The sequence below is a fragment of the Orbicella franksi genome, chromosome 15, assembly GCF_964199315.1.
Source record: "Orbicella franksi chromosome 15, jaOrbFran1.1, whole genome shotgun sequence".
Lineage (NCBI taxonomy): Eukaryota > Metazoa > Cnidaria > Anthozoa > Scleractinia > Merulinidae > Orbicella > Orbicella franksi.
Genome location: NC_138159.1, coordinates 7,724,498 through 7,745,344, shown reverse-complemented (window position 1 = coordinate 7,745,344; position 20,847 = coordinate 7,724,498). Strand labels below are relative to the sequence as shown.

The 20,847-nt window shown below is 40.3% G+C and overlaps 1 protein-coding gene, 1 long non-coding RNA gene and 1 pseudogene across 3 annotated transcripts in view; 1 reads left to right on the top strand and 2 right to left on the bottom strand.

The window, feature by feature from the left end:
• The window catches only part of LOC145470709 (proteasome activator complex subunit 4-like), a 67,288-nt pseudogene extending 46,736 nt beyond the window's left edge, over positions 1 to 20,552 (bottom strand). The window contains exons 1-12 of the transcript XR_014042525.1: positions 20,526 to 20,552; positions 14,555 to 14,858; positions 13,490 to 13,579; positions 12,376 to 12,446; positions 11,709 to 11,909; positions 11,003 to 11,189; positions 10,311 to 10,397; positions 10,112 to 10,176; positions 8,217 to 8,351; positions 2,175 to 2,202; positions 1,769 to 1,867; positions 911 to 980 (exon numbers count right to left, since the gene is read on the bottom strand). The product of XR_014042525.1 is annotated as a proteasome activator complex subunit 4-like (transcript). The remainder of the gene's footprint in view (positions 1 to 910; positions 981 to 1,768; positions 1,868 to 2,174; positions 2,203 to 8,216; positions 8,352 to 10,111; positions 10,177 to 10,310; positions 10,398 to 11,002; positions 11,190 to 11,708; positions 11,910 to 12,375; positions 12,447 to 13,489; positions 13,580 to 14,554; positions 14,859 to 20,525) is intronic.
• The window catches only part of LOC145470734 (uncharacterized), a 258,742-nt gene that overhangs the window by 88,255 nt on the left and 149,640 nt on the right, over positions 1 to 20,847 (top strand). The gene's annotated exons all lie outside the window — the stretch shown is intronic.
• Positions 17,703 to 20,847, bottom strand: part of LOC145470705 (uncharacterized) — a 102,215-nt gene continuing 99,070 nt past the window's right edge. The window contains exon 12 of the mRNA XM_081454521.1: positions 17,703 to 19,005. The gene's annotated coding sequence lies outside the window, so the exon portion shown is untranslated. The remainder of the gene's footprint in view (positions 19,006 to 20,847) is intronic.

The window sequence follows — 20,847 nt, the reverse complement described above, 5'->3', positions numbered from 1 at the left end:
TCTTTGCATCTTTACCTTTTCTAACATATCTTAATAATAAAAGACTAAAGCCATCAATACGTTGCGTTTAATTACAGAAAAAAATAGCACAGATACTGCGGGTGTTGAGTAAATAAAATGATCGCTCTATTGAAGGCATGTCTGTTTTTTGCAATCCTCGTGCGCGCGCTGAATTGCATTAGCAAAAGCGCGCGCGAAAACTGTGTTCGGCCACCTTAAAAAAGAGGACTTTTTTCCATGTCTACATAGCCTCATTTAAACACGAGGGGGTTAGGAGAAATCGAGGCAGTTATTCAAACCCGAGACGCAGTCGGGCTCACAAATCGTAACTTAATAAGCTGGTTTGGTAGGATGAGCCAGCTATTCAGGACGTCTAATAGTTGCGTGAAATTTGCCTCAGCGCATCTGGGTTCATACCGCTGTCTACAGGTAAATTTCTGTCTGTAACGCAGGCTTATCTGGGTGCGAGCGCGCGTAAGACACGCGTTCTGAACGCGTTTAAGAAAACGTTTTCAAATCGAATTTTGGTCTGCTTATCTCTGAGCGTACTGTATCTGATCTGCCTCAGAATTAAGTTACAGAGCTATGCCGCAACATCATAGGTAATTTATAGTGTGTGATGCACACACAAAAAAATTTAAATCAAGGGGACCAAAGACTTAAAAAACACCGAACAGTGGTCATGATTGAGAAAGATTAATAGATTACGAAAGAGGAAGTTGAAAAATTTAGGCCACAGTTTCCAAGCTGAACTATCCATTCAACAGTTATTCTAAGGAAAATGTCTGCGGTTTCTCTTTGTGTGCATTGGGCAGTTAAGACTTGTAGGGACCCGACTTATAGTATTACACAATCCTCTTGACAGAATATATACACGTACACAGTACCTCAGATGAGTTCAGTACCTTACCAGAGGTTAGGTGTCCAATTACAGAACAACAGCGAGGTACAAACTTCTTCAGAGTAGCTGTTGCATTTGTCTGAATAAAATAAAACATAAAAAATGAAGAAAAGGAAAACACAAGATTTCCCATACAGCAAACGTGATTTAACACGCACATTAATTAAAGAGTCTGTAATGCAGAAGACACATTCCTTACAAGTACAGGCATTAACTTGTCACTTGAGTGTCACATGATTGGCTTAAAATCTCGCGCTACTTTGTCAGCCAATCAGAAAACCAAAACCATTCGTCATGCACACGTTTTCCCGCTCTCTGGGTCGACTGCATGAATTTGCTGAGTTTTGATTGGTTCATTGGATTGTTAGTGTCCCACGAGATTTGCCACAGTCATTACTTTGGTTTTTTAATGGGAAGATGTCTTGCATTCCAGTCTAAAATACGCTCACACATTGTGGATACAATAATAATTTCCTCTCAATTTTCTCCAGTTCACAATAACCATCAGCGCCGTAAATACAAAGGTTAAATTGAACCCAGCAATTTCTTTCTGAAATAGACTCTAAACCAAATAAAGAGGCGGCGTGGCCTAGTGGTTAGGGCACTAGATTTGCATTCCGGAGGTCTGGGGTTCAAATCCCTCTCCCTGTCGATTGACGGATTTGTGTTGCGTGGTCCCTAGTTCAACTCCTACACATCTTGTAAATAGCCAACTACATGTCGTCAGCGGCCTCCAACCAGTTGGGATATTGATCAGTTCTACTTACAGTATTTGTTTCTCTATTCAGTCTCCCCAGCACAGCAGTGCTACATGTAAATACCATGACACTTGATAAAGCAGGCAGCTGGTATTTTTTTTAAACTCACCCTTGCAGCCGCCCAGCACATGTATGATGCCATCTTTCCTGCAACCTTTGTTTCAAGTACTTTGTTGATACAAAACGCAAACAGCTGATCAAGAGCACACTGACAAAAAAAAACGAATCAATGTTTGTACAGTGAGTAAATATATTCACTGAACTGAGGTCCGTATTGGGAAATACCACAGGCGAGGTGTAAACTTGCACAAAGGGAACAAGACCAATATTTTGTAATACGTACCGAGCAAGCTAGTTCAGTAACGCAGTGGATCGAGAGTAGTTATTCAGGAAAATTTTTGAACACCTAAACAGGCTTGCCCATATTTCATATTATGGCTAACGGAATTTCTTTGGAAACAAAATTAGCTGAAAATTATAACGCTAGTTATTGTAGTTGTACAAAAGAACTTTACCTAGAGAATCTTGGGAGAGCTTTGCATCTGTTCCGAACTGAAATTTTGTGTTCATTTTGTGTAAGGCGCGTTGCCTATTTACCAAGTGGAGACTAGGTCCGAGTGATGACATGTTGTAAACGAAAAAACGTGAGCTCGACGTTCGGGTCGAAGAGCAGATGAATATTGTTATAAATTTTGTTGCGTTTATGGAATAAATCGTTCATTTTCATGGTCCTTCGAGCCGGATATTGGATTTGGAGAAACAGTTTCGACGATTGGTCAAGCAAAAGGAGAGTTGGATCCGTTTATTACTGCGAAGAAGTTGGTTTTCGCATATCGGCGATTTGGCGCCAAACAAACCACATGTGTATTGCGTCAGCACTTTGAACGAGAGGAACTTCTGTGAATGTGCAGACCTGTAATTGTTGCGATTATATGAGGTTAGTAAAATTTGTGGTCTTTCAAAATGTCGAAAGATTTAGAAGCTATCAAGAAAAAGAGAAAATTCCTGAGAAAATCTGTCACAGACACGTTGAAGTTAATCGACGAAGCCCTGTCACAACAAGATAATTATGCACGAGTTCAAGTGTTGAAAGATAATGTCGCAAGTAAGTGGAGTGACTTGCAGGAAGTGCAAGCCACGATGTGCACAATGTTAGAGGATGAAGAGATCGAGGCGGAATGTGAGAACCATAATGAATACGAAGCGCGTGTAATTGAAAGCATGGCCAAAATGACAAGTTATTTGGCAAGTAAACAAGTTCCCGAAGCACAATCGTTAGGAAGCAATCCACCCGTATCCCAGTCGTCCTCTCAAGTACAAGTTAAGCTACCCAAGATTAATCTACCAACCTTTGACGGAAATGTTTTGAGCTGGCAACCCTATTATCAGTCGATAAAAGTTTCAGTGGTTGACAATCCGTCGTTGGCAGATGTCCAAAAATTAGAGTACTTGATGAGATCGCTAAAGGGTTCGGCTGCTGAAGCGGTGAAAGGTTTTGCAGTGGTACAAGCGAATTACAAGCCAGTTTTGGAAATCTTGAAGGAAAGATTCGGGCATGCAAGGTTAATACTTGATGCACATGTAAGATCCTTGATCCATTTGCCACGTTTGAGCTCTGATGATGCAACCTCCATGCGTAAATTCTACGATGAAGTGATAGGTCACGTTCGCTCTGTTGAGTCCTTTGGTGAAAAGTTTAATTCTGAAACTTTGGCTCCAGTTCTTGTGCCTCTAATAGTTGACAAGCTGCCAAAAAAAGTTGTGGAAAAATGGGAATTGGAGCTTAATGAGGAGAAAGCTAAACAGGACTGTGTGGAAGTGAAAATACTGTTTACTTTCTTGGAGCAATTGATAAGAGCTAAAGAGTCTTCACAGCCTCCTTCTCTTGATTCCAATGCTCCGGCAAAGGAAAATCTTGGAAATCGTGAAAACTGTTTCAAGTTTAACTGGTCACAAAAATTATCCACCTCTGCATTATGTGCGGCAACGCAAGAGGGCAAGTGTGTCATTTGCTACAAAAACCATGGTTTGAAGTCATGTGTCACTTTTCTGTCATTACCTGTGAAAGAAAGATTCAGAAAAGCAACGTCTAAAGGCCTGTGTTTCCGATGCCTTGAACCTGGTCATAGAGCCGAAGTGTGCCAGAAACCTCCATGCAAGCATTGCCAAGGTAGACATCACAGTCTCCTGCATCAGGATTCAGCTCGTCCTCCCTTGGAAGAAGTCAAGGTGGAATCAGCCCCGGAATTACTACCCTCGTCGTCAGGTCCTGCTTTGCCGTCCTCAGTTGTGGCAAATTCTGTAGCAGTGAGCTCAGGTGGAAAAGTGATCCTGCAGACCATACCAGCTATTTTGTGTGGATCAAATGGGTGTTCAAAAGTTGTGAGATGTTTCTTTGATCCTGGTTCTCAAACGTCGTTTGTTCGGCAGAGTGTAATTGATGAGCTTGGTCTTGATGGGAAGAGTGTCAAAATTGCTGTTTCTGGATTTGGTGGAGAGGCCACCAAGAGCACTTTGCGGAAGAGAACTGCGTTTACTGTGACACCTATTGACAAATCTGGACAGCCTCAATGTATTGAGGCACTTACTACACCAGTAATATGCCGGCCAGCTGAAGCTGTGGATATTCATCCAACAAGATGGTGTCACCTTCGAAACATAGCATTTCCTGAAGAATTCCCTAGAGAGGAACAAGAGATTGATGTGCTTATTGGCTTGGATTTCTATTATTCCTTTGTGACAAGAGACATTGTAAGAGGGGGTTCCCGTGAGCCAGTTGCAGTTCGCACAACTTTGGGTTGGGTCTTCTGTGGGCCAACAGGTGGTCATGGCCAAGAATGCACTGTGTCTATGAATGTTCAAATTAGTGTTGAAGAACAATTGAATGAAACACTTCAAAAGTTCTGGGATTTGGAGTCCATTGGTGTCAGACTTGCTGAAAGTTCAATTTCTACTACTCATGCAGAAGATGTGGTCTTGAAGAAGTTTAAAGAGACACTAACATACAATGATGGTCGCTATGAAGTATCCTTACCATGGAAGGAAGATTGCATTTCATTGAAAGATAATTACCGGCAAGCGGAAAGTAGGTTGTACAATCTAGAAAAGAAGCTGCTCCATGAGCCAGTGAAAGCTGCATCGTACAGAGAAGCGATTAACAAGTATGTTGAGAACGGTGTTGCTGAAGAAGTACCTTGTGATGAAATTACACCAACAGATGGGCATCTGGTGTTCTATCTCCCTCATCATGCGATCATCAGGGAAGACAAGCAGACAACCAAGACAAGAGTTGTGTTTGATGCATCAGCGAAAGATAGCAATGGTGTCTCTCTGAACAGCTGCTTAGAGCCAGGCCCAGCATTACAGCCAGATATGGTTGGAATTCTTCTGCGTTTTCGAAAGAATTATGTTGGTATCATGGGTGACATAGAGAAGATGTTCTTGCAGATTCGGTTAAAAGAAGAAGACAGAGATTCACACCGGTATCTGTGGAGAGATTTGGACCCCAAGGCCACGCCTAAGATTTACAGAATGACAAGGGTCACATTTGGAGTTGTTTCCAGTCCGTTTCTTGCCATTGGCACTATTCAAGAGCATGTGAAAAGGTGTAAAGAAACATTCCCTGTTGCATCAAATGAAATCTTGAGGAACACTTATGTTGATGACTTTGCTTCAGGGAGAGACAATGTGCAGGAAACGCTGAAATTACAGCGAAGTGCTACTGAGCTTATGCAGAAAGCTGCCTTTAATTTGACAAAATGGTCAAGCAATTCATCTGAGCTTATGGAGGCCATACCAGAGAGGGACAGAGCAGCAGTTAGTCTTGTCAGCCTGGAAAGTGATCTAGCAGAAGCACATCCAATCACAAAAGCATTAGGATTAAAGTGGAATACACTTACTGACAACCTTGTCTTTACAATTGATGTGGACATTGTTAAGTCGAGATCAAAGACAGTGTACACTAAAAGAAAGGTGGCGTCTTTAGCAGCAAAGATATTTGATCCGATTGGTCTAATCGCACCCTTTTCAGTGAGGTCAAAATTAATTCTTCAAAGCTTGTGGACCAAGGGTGTTGGATGGGATGAGGAAATTCCCATGGAAGTCTCATCGAAATGGAATCAGTGGGTTCAAGAGATTTCTGAACTTGGACACCTTCAAATTTCTAGATGTTACACTGATTTGCCATTAGGTCAGAACCCCAAAGTAGAGCTACACGCATTTGGTGATGCGTCAGAAGTTGCTTATGCCTCTGCAGTTTATCTGAGAGTTGTTTGTGAAGATGGAAGGGTATCTACCAGTCTTGTGATGTCCAAGACCCGAGTGGCTCCTATAAGGAAGATTACCCTACCGCGCTTAGAGTTGATGGCTGCTGTAATTACTGCTAGACTTTGCACCTATGTCAAAGGTGCAATAGATTGTCCCATTAGCTGCATTGTTTGTTGGACAGACAATTCTTCAACGTTACACTGGATTAGAGGAGCAGCCTCACAGTGGAAACCATTTGTTGCTAATCGTGTTATTGAAATTCAGTCGTTGCTGGATCCCAGTGTTTGGAGGTATTGTCCAGGACCGCAGAACCCAGCTGATCTACCTACCCGAGGTTTATCTGCAAGTCAGTTACGAGAGAGTCATTTGTGGTGGAAAGGACCCTCTTGGTTGCAAGAGTCCGAAAAAGATTGGCCCGAGGATTTAAGGTCAAAACCCTCCAGTGAAATTGTTAACCCAGAGAGGAAGAGTAAAGCTAGTGTCAGTTGTGTTGTGCAACCCAAAGAGCCGTTTATTGACTTCACAAGATTCAGCAAGTATAGTCGCTTGCTAAGAACTGTTGCTTGGATCAGAAGATTCGTTAGCAACTCAAGAGTGAAAGAAGAGGAAAGAATTGACAGCCCTTTAACTGGTTTAGAGATACAAAATGCAGAAGAATGGTTGATATCTCATGTACAAGAAGCAGGTTTTCCTGAAGAAATTGCGTCATGTAAACAGCATGGTCCAGTGAAGGACAGCAACCTTGCCAATTTAAACCCGTTTATGTGTCCGACTAGTCATTTTCTTCGTGTTGGAGGAAGAATTCACAAGTCACTGTTGCCAGAAGAGGAGAAACATCCTATTATCCTGCCTTCTAACCATCCTGTTGTTAAGTTGTTAATTGATGATATTCACAGCCGTGAACTACATGCTGGAGTTGAACACACTTTGTCACTTTTGCGACAGAGATTTTGGGTGATCAAGGGACGATCAACCGTCCGTCAGACACTAAGGAACTGTCTAATTTGTCGCCATTACCAAACAAAACCCTTTGGTCAGCAGATGGCACCACTTCCTGAAGACAGAATTAAGCCTGCACCACCGTTCACTAACGTGGGTCTAGACTTTGCTGGTCCTTTGTATTTGAAAGACAGTGGTGAAAAAGTCTATATCTGTTTATTTACATGTGCAGTTACCCGTGCAATACACTTGGAGTTGGTATGTGATATGACAACTGAGCGATTTCTCCTTGCTCTTAGACGGATGATTGCAAGAAGAGGAATGTGCAGCATTATTTGGTCAGATAATGCAAAAACTTTTAAGGCTGCTAACAAGGAGCTACAGCGATGTTGGAGAGTATTGGAATCAGACCAGACCCAAAGTGCTTTGTCTGAAAAGAAGATTCAGTGGAAGTTCATTGTGGAAAAAGCCCCATGGTGGGGTGGCTTTTATGAACGTCTTGTAAAGAGTGTCAAGACGCCACTGAAGAAACTATTTGCCAAAGCAATGTTGGATGCCGAGCAGTTAACTACTATTTTAGCTGAAATTGAAGCACAGCTGAACAGTCGTCCTCTTACTTACCTTGGTGCAGACCCTGATGACTACAGTGTGATTACCCCTGCACAGATTTTGATTGGCAGGAATCTTCAAGCGTGTCCGACTAAAGACACTCATGTTTCAGAACAGACCTCAAGAGCCCTCACCAAACGTTTTCAGTATCACCAGAAGCTTGTAAATGGATTTTGGAAGCGTTGGCATGCAGAGTATCTAAAATCCCTGACACCTCTCAAGAAATGGTACAAGATTGGTCGTGAAATCTGCAAAGGTGACTTGGTCCTAGTAAGTGAGGATCGCGTAGCTCGGGGTCAGTGGTCACGTGCACGAGTGGAAGACACCCACACAGGCCGTGACGGTCTTGTCCGGTCCGTTACCCTGCGGACCTCATCTGGAAGTCTTACCCGTCGTCCAGTACAGCGGTTACACCTGTTTGAAAGCTCTGATGCTGACTTAGCTGCTGAACTTAATTGAACTTTATGAGACCTTGTTGAACATTTTAGTTGAACTCTATTGAACTTGGTTGACGAGTTACATGTAGTGATGCACTCCCTGCATCGGGCGGGAGGATGTTCCGAACTGAAATTTTGTGTTCATTTTGTGTAAGGCGCGTTGCCTATTTACCGAGTGGAGACTAGGTCCGAGTGATGACATGTTGTAAACGAAAAAACGTGAGCTCGACGTTCGGGTCGAAGAGCAGATGAATATTGTTATAAATTTTGTTGCGTTTATGGAATAAATCGTTCATTTTCAGCATCAGAATAGCGTGAAATGTTGGGGCCAAGCCCATTCCCATCATGCCCTCCAAGGAGTGACGCTGGTCAGCTTTCATCGTGGCACTGTCTAGCTCTGACGTGTTCTCAAACGATGAGTTGTCAATCATTGCAAAACATCTGTGAAACGGAACCAAAAAAAAAATTACAACAGCCCCAGATATAGTTTAACAAAATGCAGTTGAGGCAAACATCGTGATTGTTGTCACTAAGGATTTACTTCATGATTACGACTATGCAAAAATTACTCCAACAGAACCCTATACTGGATGTTAGTAGTAAATTCTGTATACGGACCAAGTTGCTTCTTCAGGCCGGTGCTTATCTCCGGTTTCCGTAGCATGAAGCGACTGGGAGTATTTGTCACCTGGGTTCACAAAGAGCTATTTAACTAGTATTGGATAAGGGTTGGAGCATTAAACTATTTAATGTGGGTGGTAAGATGTAGTGCACAGCATTCGAATTTGTGCCCAAACAGTCGCGATAGAGAAGCTTTCAACGCTCTCAATCAGAAGTCTGTTAAACTAACCATGGGATAGATGCACCACTGTGCCTTTTAAAAATCCGATAAGTGTTGGCAAGATAAAAGTACATTTTAATGCACTTTTATCTTACGAAGTTTTAAAAAACCTCCCATAAATGAACACTCTTGGGAATTGGACACTTGTTGTATTGTGGAACCCCGCCCTACAGGCACCTCGTTAATACGGCCAGCTCGTTAATACGGCCAGTTCGTTAATACAGCCAGCTCGTTAATACGGCCAGCTCGTTAATACGGCCAGCTCGTTAATACGGCCAGTTCGTTAATACGGCCAGCTCGTTAATACGGCCAGCTCGTTAATACGGCCAGCTCGTTAATACGGCCAGTTCGTTAATACGGCCAGCTCGTTAATACGACCAGCTCGTTAATACGGCCAGTTTGTTAATACGGTCAGCTCGTTAATACGGCCAGTTCGTTAATACGGCCAGCTCGTTGATACGGCCAGCTCGTTGATACGGCCAGCTCGTTCATACGGCCAGTTCGTTAATACGGCCAGTTCGTTAATACGGCCAGCTCGTTAATACGGCCAGCTCGTTAATACGGCCAGCTCGTTAATACGGCCAGCTCGTTAATACGGCCAGCTCGTTAATACGGCCAGCTCGTTAATACGGCCAGCTCGTTAATACGGCCAGCTCGTTAATACGGCCAGCTCGTTAATACGGCCAGCTCGTTAATACGGCCAGCTCGTTAATACGGCCAGCTCGTTAATACGGCCAGCTCGTTAATACGGCCAGCTCGTTAATACGGCCAGCTCGTTAATACGGCCAGCTCGTTAATACGGCCAGCTCGTTAATACGGCCAGCTCGTTAATACGGCCAGCTCGTTAATACGGCCAGCTCGTTAATACGGCCAGTTCGTTAATACGGCCAGCTCGTTAATACGGCCAGCTCGTTAATACGGCCAGCTCGTTAATACGGCCAGCTCGTTAATACGGCCAGCTCGTTAATATGGCCAGCTTGTTAATACGGCCAGCTTGTTAATACGGCCAGCTCGTTAATACGGCCACTTTGTTCTGGCCTGAAAAAGAGCTCAGTCAGTCATTTTCTTTTTACTGAACTCCTTTAACACCACCACCGTGTTAATACAGACTAACAGGCTTCCACTATACATTTAGCAGAGGCGCCTGCTCCTGTTGCAACAGTATGTAGTGTTTGTATGTGGGGGTAGTTTAGGCCGTGACAAAGGCTGTCCATAGAAGTTGTCCATTACAAGATGATCAGCTATATGAAGTATAAATATGTAAACATTGTTTCTTGGAATGTTCTACAAAGAAACCTAAATATCTTACACAAAATGAGAAGTCTAAAGTAAGTCTAATGTCATCAGTTTAAGAATTTACCTGTCCATAAATTGTAGCACAAAGTCTTCGAACTGAGCCGTTTTAAGACACAACTCTTTCTCATCCTGCAAAATGTTAAGAAGAATTTCATAATATGTTGATATGGAAACATGTAGGAGAAAACTGCAACTTGTAGCATACATGTAATTGTAATAAAATTAATGTAAGCAACAAAGAACACACAAAACGTTACTGTAACCTCTGTCATTTCTACAACTCCCACAGCCTCTGAACAGTCCACAACAGGCACCAGACAAACAACGGTGGAAATGAACATAAACGTTCCCTACAAAAATAATCAAGTGAGCATCATTAGTAAGTATGTGTACAGTGCATGTTTACTAGTGCTGCACTGAAATACAAAGCGCACTTACTTAAAGCCATCAAATTCACCACATGAACAAGCATAATAGAGTAGAGAAGGCAGAAGACTACTACAACTACATTCTGTACCTAGAACTTTCAAGTGAAACTGAAAATTGATGAAGGTACATATGTACATGTAGTGGGCTGGGTGAACACCATCACTGAAGGATTCAATCTTTAACACAGATTAAAGAGAAATTTCTTTTCTACAGTGCAGTGTTTTAATGGGAGTTTAATAGCATTTTCCCACAGTGAGTCCTACATTGTTTAAGTTTAAGATGATAGGGATTGAGGCAAACAAGAGTGAGACAGACCTGTAACCCTCATGGTGAAAGACTGAAAAATAACATGATTTAACCCAACAGAAACGAGTTACTGTTAGAGATGGTCCTTAGCGGATTCAAGAAGCCTTGCACAAAGTAAACTTGTCAGTATGTTTCCCAGTTAGTGATAAGCAATATCCTTCCTCGCACAAACCACAAGCTTGACCTGCTGATCTCAATTATTTCAGACATCTGCACTCACCAAAGCCTTTCTGAAGTCATTAGGGTCGATTCCAGGAAGCACCAGCTGTAACAATGGTAGAGCATGGCTGCAGCCAGCAGGGTATGACTCATCTGGCCTGACAAGTGCCCTGGCTACAGACGTCACACAGTTTAAAGTGGCAGTCAACTGATGAGGTTCTGTCAGGGTACCCAAAGCCACATATAACCTTTGACAAGAATGTACACACTCTGATGTTATTGTTCTGTACAGAAGGATTTTTTAAAAAATTTGCTCGAACAATTACAACAATTGCAATTAAACTTACACTTAAAACAAAACAAAAAAAGTCTATGGAGTATGTATCTACGCATTACAATCTACACATTACATACAACCAACTTACAGTATGTTACTTACAGAAAAAAGGGGTCTGTACAGGCGGATGTTAAAGATAGAATTTACTTGACTGAATTTCTAATGTCATGTCTACATGTGTGGCTTGTCAACCTCCTTGATTAAAACAGCATTAAGGCAAAACAATCCTAAGCAATCTTCATGAATTCATTGACTGTTTTTTAAGGAGAGGTATGAAATGCTTTGTCCACAAATTGATCATATTTTTCGAGGGGTTCACCGTTGCCCATTTTAGGAAGGTCCAGGGGAGGCTTAAATATGGGATAAGCACAAAACTGATTACTGTAAAATAATGTACTAAAATATTACATTTTGGCCAACTAAACCTTACTTGTCTAATAGAGTTGGAAGGACTATGTTTGGTTTGATCAGAGCCAGATTTTGCAGTGCCCCAGCAGCATCAAAGCTTCCATTCTTGTTAAACACCGCTAGCATGACGGCAGGCTTGAGGCACTCTACAAATGCCGTCAGGTCATCATCCTTCAGCTTGGATTCTTCTGGAATGGGGGTCTCCCAAGAATTCCTTGGAAATCTCTCTCATGAAAAAAGAAAACAATTTAAGGTGGTACATGTAAGTTTAACATAGTTACATGTAAGTAAAACTATCATATACATGCCGCTGTAGCAAGAAAAAATTACAGTCATGTCCACTAAATCATCAACATGTAAATTATGTGCAAAGAAGTACGTGTAGTGTGATATCTGACCATAAAATTCCAATAAGCCATGAGTTTGGACAGGTTTAAAAAGGCTTTTTGTAGGGCTTGTACACACACATGTAAAAGAAGTTCTCCAGTTGCTACAAGAACTTCAAAATTCTCTGATGGTGTACACATACTCTTACTAACAATATTATAGGGAAGACAGACACCTTTCTTCCACTGTATACATGTTTGTACATGTTCTTTGTTATCATTCAGGTATGAAATTAATTATTCTGCCCACAGTAAAATATAATTAATATAATCAATTAATTATCTCAATTCATGTTTCATTACATGTACCTGTGAAGCCTCTTGATCATCTCTTTGGGCAAGTTGTAAAGAAACCTCTGGAGCTTACCCTGTGACTGAGAAGAAGAAATAGTGATGAACATCACACATATATGTCCATACATAAATGCATTCTGATTGGCTCCCTACAACTGTTAGCAGTCTGATTTTGCAATACAGACCACTACAATTATCATGATTTACATGCACAGAGGTCTACAATGTGCATGTATACACATGGATATCTACCGTGTAGTTCAATTTTTGCCCATGGTTCTGAATTGGTACAAAATTCTCCAAACCAGTATCAAATTTTTGAACTGGTTTCAAAAGCCTGTAACAGCTTATGAGAGGTGAAACTGTAAATACTATTGCTCCACGGACTCAAAAAAGTGGTCATGTGATAATGAATTTCATGATCATGTGATGAGCAAGTCTCCTGCCATCAGGGAAGGTGCTTCACAGTCTGTTTACAAGTTTGTTGAGTTTTCCACTTATGTTACAAAGAAGAGTTGGAACGATGCAAAATCCATCCCATGAATAAGATTTGCCTCAAACTTGCTACATGCGTACTTTTGAGGGATTTGCCACAGCTGTACTACAAACTGTAGCCAAGTAGGTTGTCATCACATCTTTTTGTTTAATCTGCGGCTAAAATCAACAGTGAGTGCAACAACCTGAGACAAAGCCATTTCAACAGACGTCTGGGATCAATAGAAGCTTTGTACATGTACACCTTAATTCAATTGAAATAGTATATAACTTCAGGAGCCCATGACCTTCAATAACCATACTACAGGTACAGGGTTGCCACCCACCAGAACAAAAAAATACATGTATCCCTGACTTATCAGATAATTTTTCACACAAAATTGCCTTGTCTATACAAAAACATCCAATAAAATAATCTGTTGCAACCTTAAGATAAAATTCCCCGACTTTTCACTGACTTTGAACAGGGATTTAGAAACTCCCTGACCTGATACAAAACTCCCTGACTTTTCCCTGACCTTGAATAAAAGTTATCTAATTTTCCGACTTTTCCCTGACCATGGCAACCCTGATGCTAAAGTAAAATGCAGTTTCATTCTGACTATACACTGTACAAGTAGGTACTCACTGAATAATGTCCATTATTCAAAGGATGGTAAAAAGATTCCAATGCTTTGAACAATTTGCAGAGATGTTCTTGAGTTGAACTGGAGCTACTCTGAAAAGCAGTTCAATGAAATTACAGAATATTTAAAAAATTACTGCTAACAGGTACAGCAGTAAATTCTAAAAAGCATGTATAGTAAACGTGTATAGTCAAATGTACAAGTACTGTGACAGTCTCAAAAAATAATGCTCGCTAGACCCCGTATTCATTTGATGTAAAGTTAACACTGACTTTCAAAAATCCTCATTTCAGGGCTCGAAAAAAAGGTCACCTGGTTGTCTGGGACAAGTAGGTTTTGCTGCTGGGCAAGTTACTTTTCATTCTCACTTGCCCAATGGGCAAGGGCCCATGCAAGTCGTCTGCTGACTAATTCAAAACAAAGTCAGTAAAGTAAGACTTGACCAGGGCAAGCAAAATTTGAGAGCTACTTGTCTCAGCAGCAAGGAGGAATTTAAGATCTTTTCAAGCCATGTTACGTGACTGTACAGTGAAACCCCACCTTATGGCCACCCCGTTATTACCTGTGGTTTTCCGTTGCCTGAGGAATGAAAGAAGCAGAAAACATTTTTCTCACACACGGCTGGGAGTCTGGGTACAGGTGTGTGGGGGGTTTCAGGTCACGTGGCTTGTGTAAGGTTTCAGTTTTTGTTTTGCCATCCGCCATTGCCTGACATGCCCCACCCACCCACCCGTGAAGTACTTGTAGAATGTGTTAAGTTGAGGTGAAATTATTCTCTAGCCACTTTTTTGTGTCATTGTAAGACTATTATGTTCTCATGTTAATAAAGGTCAGGCTGTGTGGTTCGGCTTGGCATGGCTACCAGTGGTGTGTGAGAAGGCCACTTTATTCTGGCCTGAACAAAGGTTCAGTCAGTCATTCTCTTATTTAAAGAACCCCTTTAAGATGGCCACCCCGTTAATACGGCCAGACTTTTGAGGCCCGTTGGTGACCGGATCAATGTGGTTCCACTGTATTTAATTATCTGTTACCTACACGTAAAAAAAACAGCAACATTACAGGCCTACCATTGAATTGATAATCCAGATAACAAATGAGCTAATTATGCTTGAATAATCTTTGAGGCTGCTAATAGGAGTATTGCCACCAACAGGAGGATGAAAATTCCTTAAAATCCATGTAAATACCTGAAGATCGTAAAACAGGAACACCTGCAGTTTAGTGATGGTTCCATGGGGTTTCATGAAATAATTGGGTAAACTAGATTTATGGGTAAATTTACAGTGTATTACTCACAGTTGCAAGGTATGGACTCCAATCAACAAATCCAATGTTATCTTTCGCAAGCCTGGCAAACAACTTAAAGCAGTCCTGGAAAAGTGACGATAAAATTAATTACATTTCTAAAATTAATGGTAGAGGAGATAATTCTTTCAAAACATCTCAGAAAAATTTTCGCCAAGCTGGCAAAAAGATGCATGGCCACAAACTTACATGTACTTGTAGCTACAAGGGAGCCCATACACTAAACATGAACTACTGTACAATGTAGCTAGTACCTCTTTCGCTTAGTGCGTCATGTGTGAAGCAAAAGAAAACTGTGAGAAAAAAAATGGTTGTGCGAAATCCTGGGGGCAAGAAGTGGGAAAAGGAGATATACAGTGTAACAAAACTTTCTAAGGGTCTGTAACAAACATCATTTCCAACAAAGCTTATGAGGCATCATAGATCCAATGTATAATTTACGTTGAGGATGCCGCTATTGCCACTGCCGTTATTGTTGAGTGGTGTTTTTGTTTTGATTTCTTTTCAATAAATACAGAACTGTAAATTCTTTGTATTAATCAAATTAAACCTTTTACAGGGTGTCCAATTACAAGACTAGACAGTACAATTTGATTTTCCACTCACAATCTGACCCAGAAAGAAACTGCAAAGCCAATAAACATACAAGAAGAACTTTGAAAGTTGTTTTTCACCACCTCGTGAAATAGCAGAAAAAGTAGACTTACAGGGCCCGTAGCTAGTAACAGGTAAACCAAGGCACCTGCTTCAGTCATTTTTTTTGTTATTGTTGTTTATAGTCATCATAAACACCCTAAATACTGTACCTAGGAAGAGAATTTAACCATGCACATTGCCTAGGTCTTTATTTTTTCATGTCCAGAGATTGCCACAGTCATAGTTTTTTATGGCTGCAGCCTTGACTTATGACAAGGACTAGCACTGCTTGGTTATTGAGAGCAAGGTTCAACTTGATGTACATGAAATAGTAGGAACCTTCGCTAAAATTTCTGCTGACATGTACACGTAGCTCATGGCTCATACCTCTTCCCATCTTGGGCTGTTGGTACATGACTGCCAAATGGCTAACAGCTTGTCAAACCACAACCTGGAGGATAGCAATCACAAAGCCATGTAATGAGTTTCGAATGCAATGACAGGACATTTCCCTCCAAGATCCATGTTCTGTTCATTGTACTAACAGTTCTAGCTGAGTATGCTAGATTTTGCCTTGATGCTACAGGTGAAATTGCCTGTTGTTGATAAAATTCAACCACAAAGTAACAAGTTTGATACAGGTGAGGAACACAAATTAAAGTTACAGGTGACTCAAAACTAAATGAAAGCCTTGATAACTACATGACTGTACAATATACATAGTACCGTACATGTACATGCAAAGTAGGTATTTTGTGATTTTATGCAACAGAAAAGCACTTTGCTAGAAAGGTGTAATGCTCTGACCAACCACTGGATGAAATATTAATAGGTATGTCATGTGCTGTACATGAACTGTAACAAGTCTCTAGCTATACTGAAAGTCCTATGACCAACAGCTGTTCACAATAAGCTTGAACGCGAGAAGTACCCACGGCAAGGTTTTTTTAAGAAGGCAGCTGCGACAAAGTCATTATCTACATTATGACCTCAGCTGACTAGTCTGCTTGGTTATTCTTCCAGTTCTTCAGTCTCCTATGCCATGAAATAAAGCCACCTAACTGAAAACTTCGTAACAACCCTGATTACCATTAATTTTACTATTATAGAGATGTGTGCAAGTTCATGAATATGTAGCTAGCTATCATAACTGCAACATTGGATAATGTACATTTAAAATTTTTGTACTTCCGCAGTTTTAACTGGTTTAATGGTCATTGGATATCTGAGCCATTATAAAATACACAACAAACATGGTGAACAAAATTTGTCTTGTACATGTAGTCTACAGTACATGCAGTCATATTGATCACAGAATTTGAAATTACAGTTCAAGCTAACAATACCAATATTACTACTTCCATCAAGCACTTTAAACGAACAACAGTTCCATGTTGTACACAAACAAGCAAAAACTGGAAAATGAATAAAGTTCAAGTTGCACAACTCAGGGGTTTTGTTCTCACAGGTGGATCTTTTTGAATTGAACTTCTCTATGAAAAAACTACCGGTAAGTCTTTACCCAGATTGTCAAACCAGGTGAGCAAAATCATCCTCACAGCCAGTCAATTTGTGCAGTGCTTGGCCCTCAATGAAACCCCTGATGACTGCATTTATGATCAATAAACAAATTACTACCTACTTGAACCCTTAGTCGTGCTTTGCAGGCGAGAGTGTTGTTGGCAAAAACAGGGAAAAATAAAACATTGCTTTGCTGAATGTAACATCATAAGGACACATTAACGGCCACCACTCATCAAGCATCTCCTGGGTGGAGTCTTCAGAAAAATACCTGAAAATAAGACAGCCAGGTTCAATGTTTTTCTGATCCAGTACATAAGAGGAGTTGAGTGACCTTCCAACACTACGATTTCACTCCAGTTTTGGTAATATGCAGTGCACCTGGGAAAATACTCCAGTTTCAAGTTAACCAAGGCTGCCTAATAACACATGAGCAATAATTACTGCTTAATGCATCTGTACAGTTGTCTCCATCTGAAGTGAAATATTTGCAAATATGCGTGAGAGCATGAACTAAGAGCAACTCTGTCTGTTATTTCATCTTACACTTCATCACGTTGGTGCAGGTATTTTGTGGATAATTCACTTCAGATTAAAGGATCTACATCACGGTTTGCACATTGAAAAGTTACACTAAAATCACTTAAATTTCTCAAGTTCGTCGTTTGAAATTTGTGTCAATCCCATCCTTACAGTATTTCTTTATTGTTTATTATTACATGTAGCTCTTTGGTGTTTTTCTATCTTTTCTTTTCGATTTAAAGGTAATTGTGTACAAAGCCAAAGAGACTAACACAGTACATATACCTGTACAGATGATGTTGCACATGACTCTTTTTATTCAGCAGTCTCAATTAACTCAAAACTGGACTATTGCCACTATACAGACACGCTCTCAACTTGAACTGGGATGCTACCCTATTGTATCTAATCCCCTGCAATTCTTATGGTTGTCTTCAGCAGACAGTGCACTCTTGTAAACCTAAATCAAACTCTTGAATAAGTGATGTTAGTGCTTAAACTCAGACTGTCTAGTAATTGATTTAATATTTGAAGTATGGGTCAATTAAAGGGTAGTTTAAAATCCCTGTTTCTTGAAACAGTTTTGCAGTTAACTAAATGTACATGTTGATTAGACAGAGTTTGTGTGCATGTAAAATCGTCCCATAGTAACATGGTACATGTACAAATGCTACATTCTGTAGATAGGTACATTTACACAGTGTGCCATACCATTTAAAAATACACCCAATCAGAATAGAGTAAAGTTGTTGTATACTCGACAGTAATACATCTAACTTTCCCAGCATGTGCCGAGTTAATTGTGTTTGCCACTGTATTTCCCATGGCATGGTATTAAAATAATAGTTACATGCAACATGTTCTTTGGTATACCTGTACTACATGTATGAAATATCCTACTTGGCACTTGTATGATCTTCTTGGTATACAAACTCACCAAAAAATCTTGTGTGTAAACCAAGGAAATGCAAGTGACTCATGGGATATTCCATGGTAAACCCTTCAAAAAACACTGCATAACTAGTATACTGTACATTTTGTACAACTTATACTCTTGAAACACGGACCACATGCTTCACTGTCTCTTTAAGTTCTCTGGTAGATGATAGAAAATAATAAATAAAAAAGTTTGTTACTGTTCACGTGTCATACACATAACACTTAAAACAATACAGACTGTAAAGGTGTGAGACTGGAGGACGACGTTCTTTTGCTGTATCAGCAGCAAGACTTTGGAGTAATGTGCCTCTAAATACCAGAAAATCAGACTCTGATAAGTCCTTGAAAACTCATTTATTTAAAACGATCTTTGCAGCGCAGCAACATTTAGACAATTTTAGGATTTAGCTTTTATATCTATTTATATCTATATTAAACGGAAGTTTCTAATATTATTGTTATTCAACTATTCGCATCTCCCATAACTTTAGGTTTTTCATCTTTGTTATATTATATATTTGTATTCATAGTATTGTTCATTTTTCAGTATGTTTGTATTTTATTTTCCGAGGGCCACAAGTTTATTAGACTTTGGCTATTAACTGTTAACCCTCCTTAAACAACGTCTTCATTATTATTATCATTATTAGTAATTATTATTATTATTATCATTATTAGTAATTATTATTATTATTATTATTATTATCATTATTATTATTATTCTAACTATTAAAAGGGCCTCCAGGTGAGTTGTTAACCAAGTACATGTAATGTTCACTTTTATTACTATCATTATAATAAGAAATTTTAATATTTTTGCTTGAACTTTCAGTTGTGTAATCAAGTATAAAATGTACATGTATAGTATTTAACATACTGTAGGCAAGAAAATCAAATGTTTTTGGGTCATGGCCCAAGCCACACTTCATTACCCACTGAACCCTGTGGCATGATATTATGCATGTGGGGATTGAAATTTGTAAAAGTTGAGCTTAAATCTTTAACTTGTATTGGAAATCCACTCTATAAAAATTTCACACACAGGAAGTGTTGAAAGTCTTATATTAAACAATTAGTTTATGAGCTTGAGATTTCTATCATGTGATAGCGGACGAGGGCACAAATTGTCTTGAATTGCACAAGAAAAGCATCAAAAGGTCTCAAAACTTACATGGGATGTTTCTTCAGTCCAGCCACTTCATATTTTGAATGAAATGTAAAGTCCACCAGGTCATAAAGAGATCGCCATGGCAGAAGAAGGTCATCTCTTGATATAAGTTCTCACTTCCTAAAGGGAATTGATAGAAAGTAGAGAAGTTACATGATGTACTTAATAAGACTAGGTACATGCATGTACATGTATACCTTCACAAATGTTTTGAATTAATTGTCGCTTGGCTTTGAATTTATTATACACAATGCAAGTGAGAACCAACCAAGTCAGAGACACGATGTGAATCTCAGTAATCAATAGCATCATGCAACGCCTGTGAACATTCAGCTACAATATGTAGTGGCCAGTGCGGCCAACACTTACACCATAACTCTGTGTCTGTTGCATGAAGTAAATAGGAGTATTTCCCTTCCCTTCTGGACAGAATGCTATTGAAAATAGATGTACATGCACCTATGGTTATCAAGGCTGTGATCAAAGGAAATGAAATCCTGTATGCCCAGCACTTAAGCTTATTTGAAAAAAGTAAGTTTTTCCAGTTGCCCAAAGGCCAAAGTTATTCGCCTGTGGCACCCGGGCACCTCTAGAGCACAGCCCTGGAACTTATGGTGCTAATCTTATTTTATTTTATGCTCCGTGTGTAATGAAATGAATTTATACCCTTACTTGAGGGAAGGCATCGGCATCCTACGTGAGGCCTGTCTAAATTACAAACGTGTATACTGGGACTCAGTCAGCCTCATTGCACAACGATTTTGTAATCGAAATTTCACCGCATGTACCTATATCTGTACACGTACCTAAGTTCGATAGATACTTAATTATTGGCTGCTAGTAAAAGTGCAATCACACTAGTATATTAAGCGTGCATTATACTCTTAGTATTCACTGTATGCAATAGCCAGCAATCGCAAGCACTATTGGCATTTTCGTAGTTTTACCGATTCGTTGTGATCCTCGAACGCTCCTTGATAACAAGTATGGCAGACCAGGAAAAAGAGGACAAACGAATCATTACATGCTCGGCATGCAAGATTCCCCACAGCATGCACATTTTTGGTGTGCCTGGACCTCACTGCCCGGGTACGCAAGGCCTCCCAGCTATCGTGGCGTCAACCAGCTCTGAAAATTTTGCAGGAGTCATCAGGCGCGGAAAACGAACTCGCCAGCGCAGCAGCGGACGAGGCCCATGTTGCAAGCGACATTACCGTCGATGAGGAAGCTATGCTACGGGCGAAACTGAAGCAACTCCACATCGCGGAA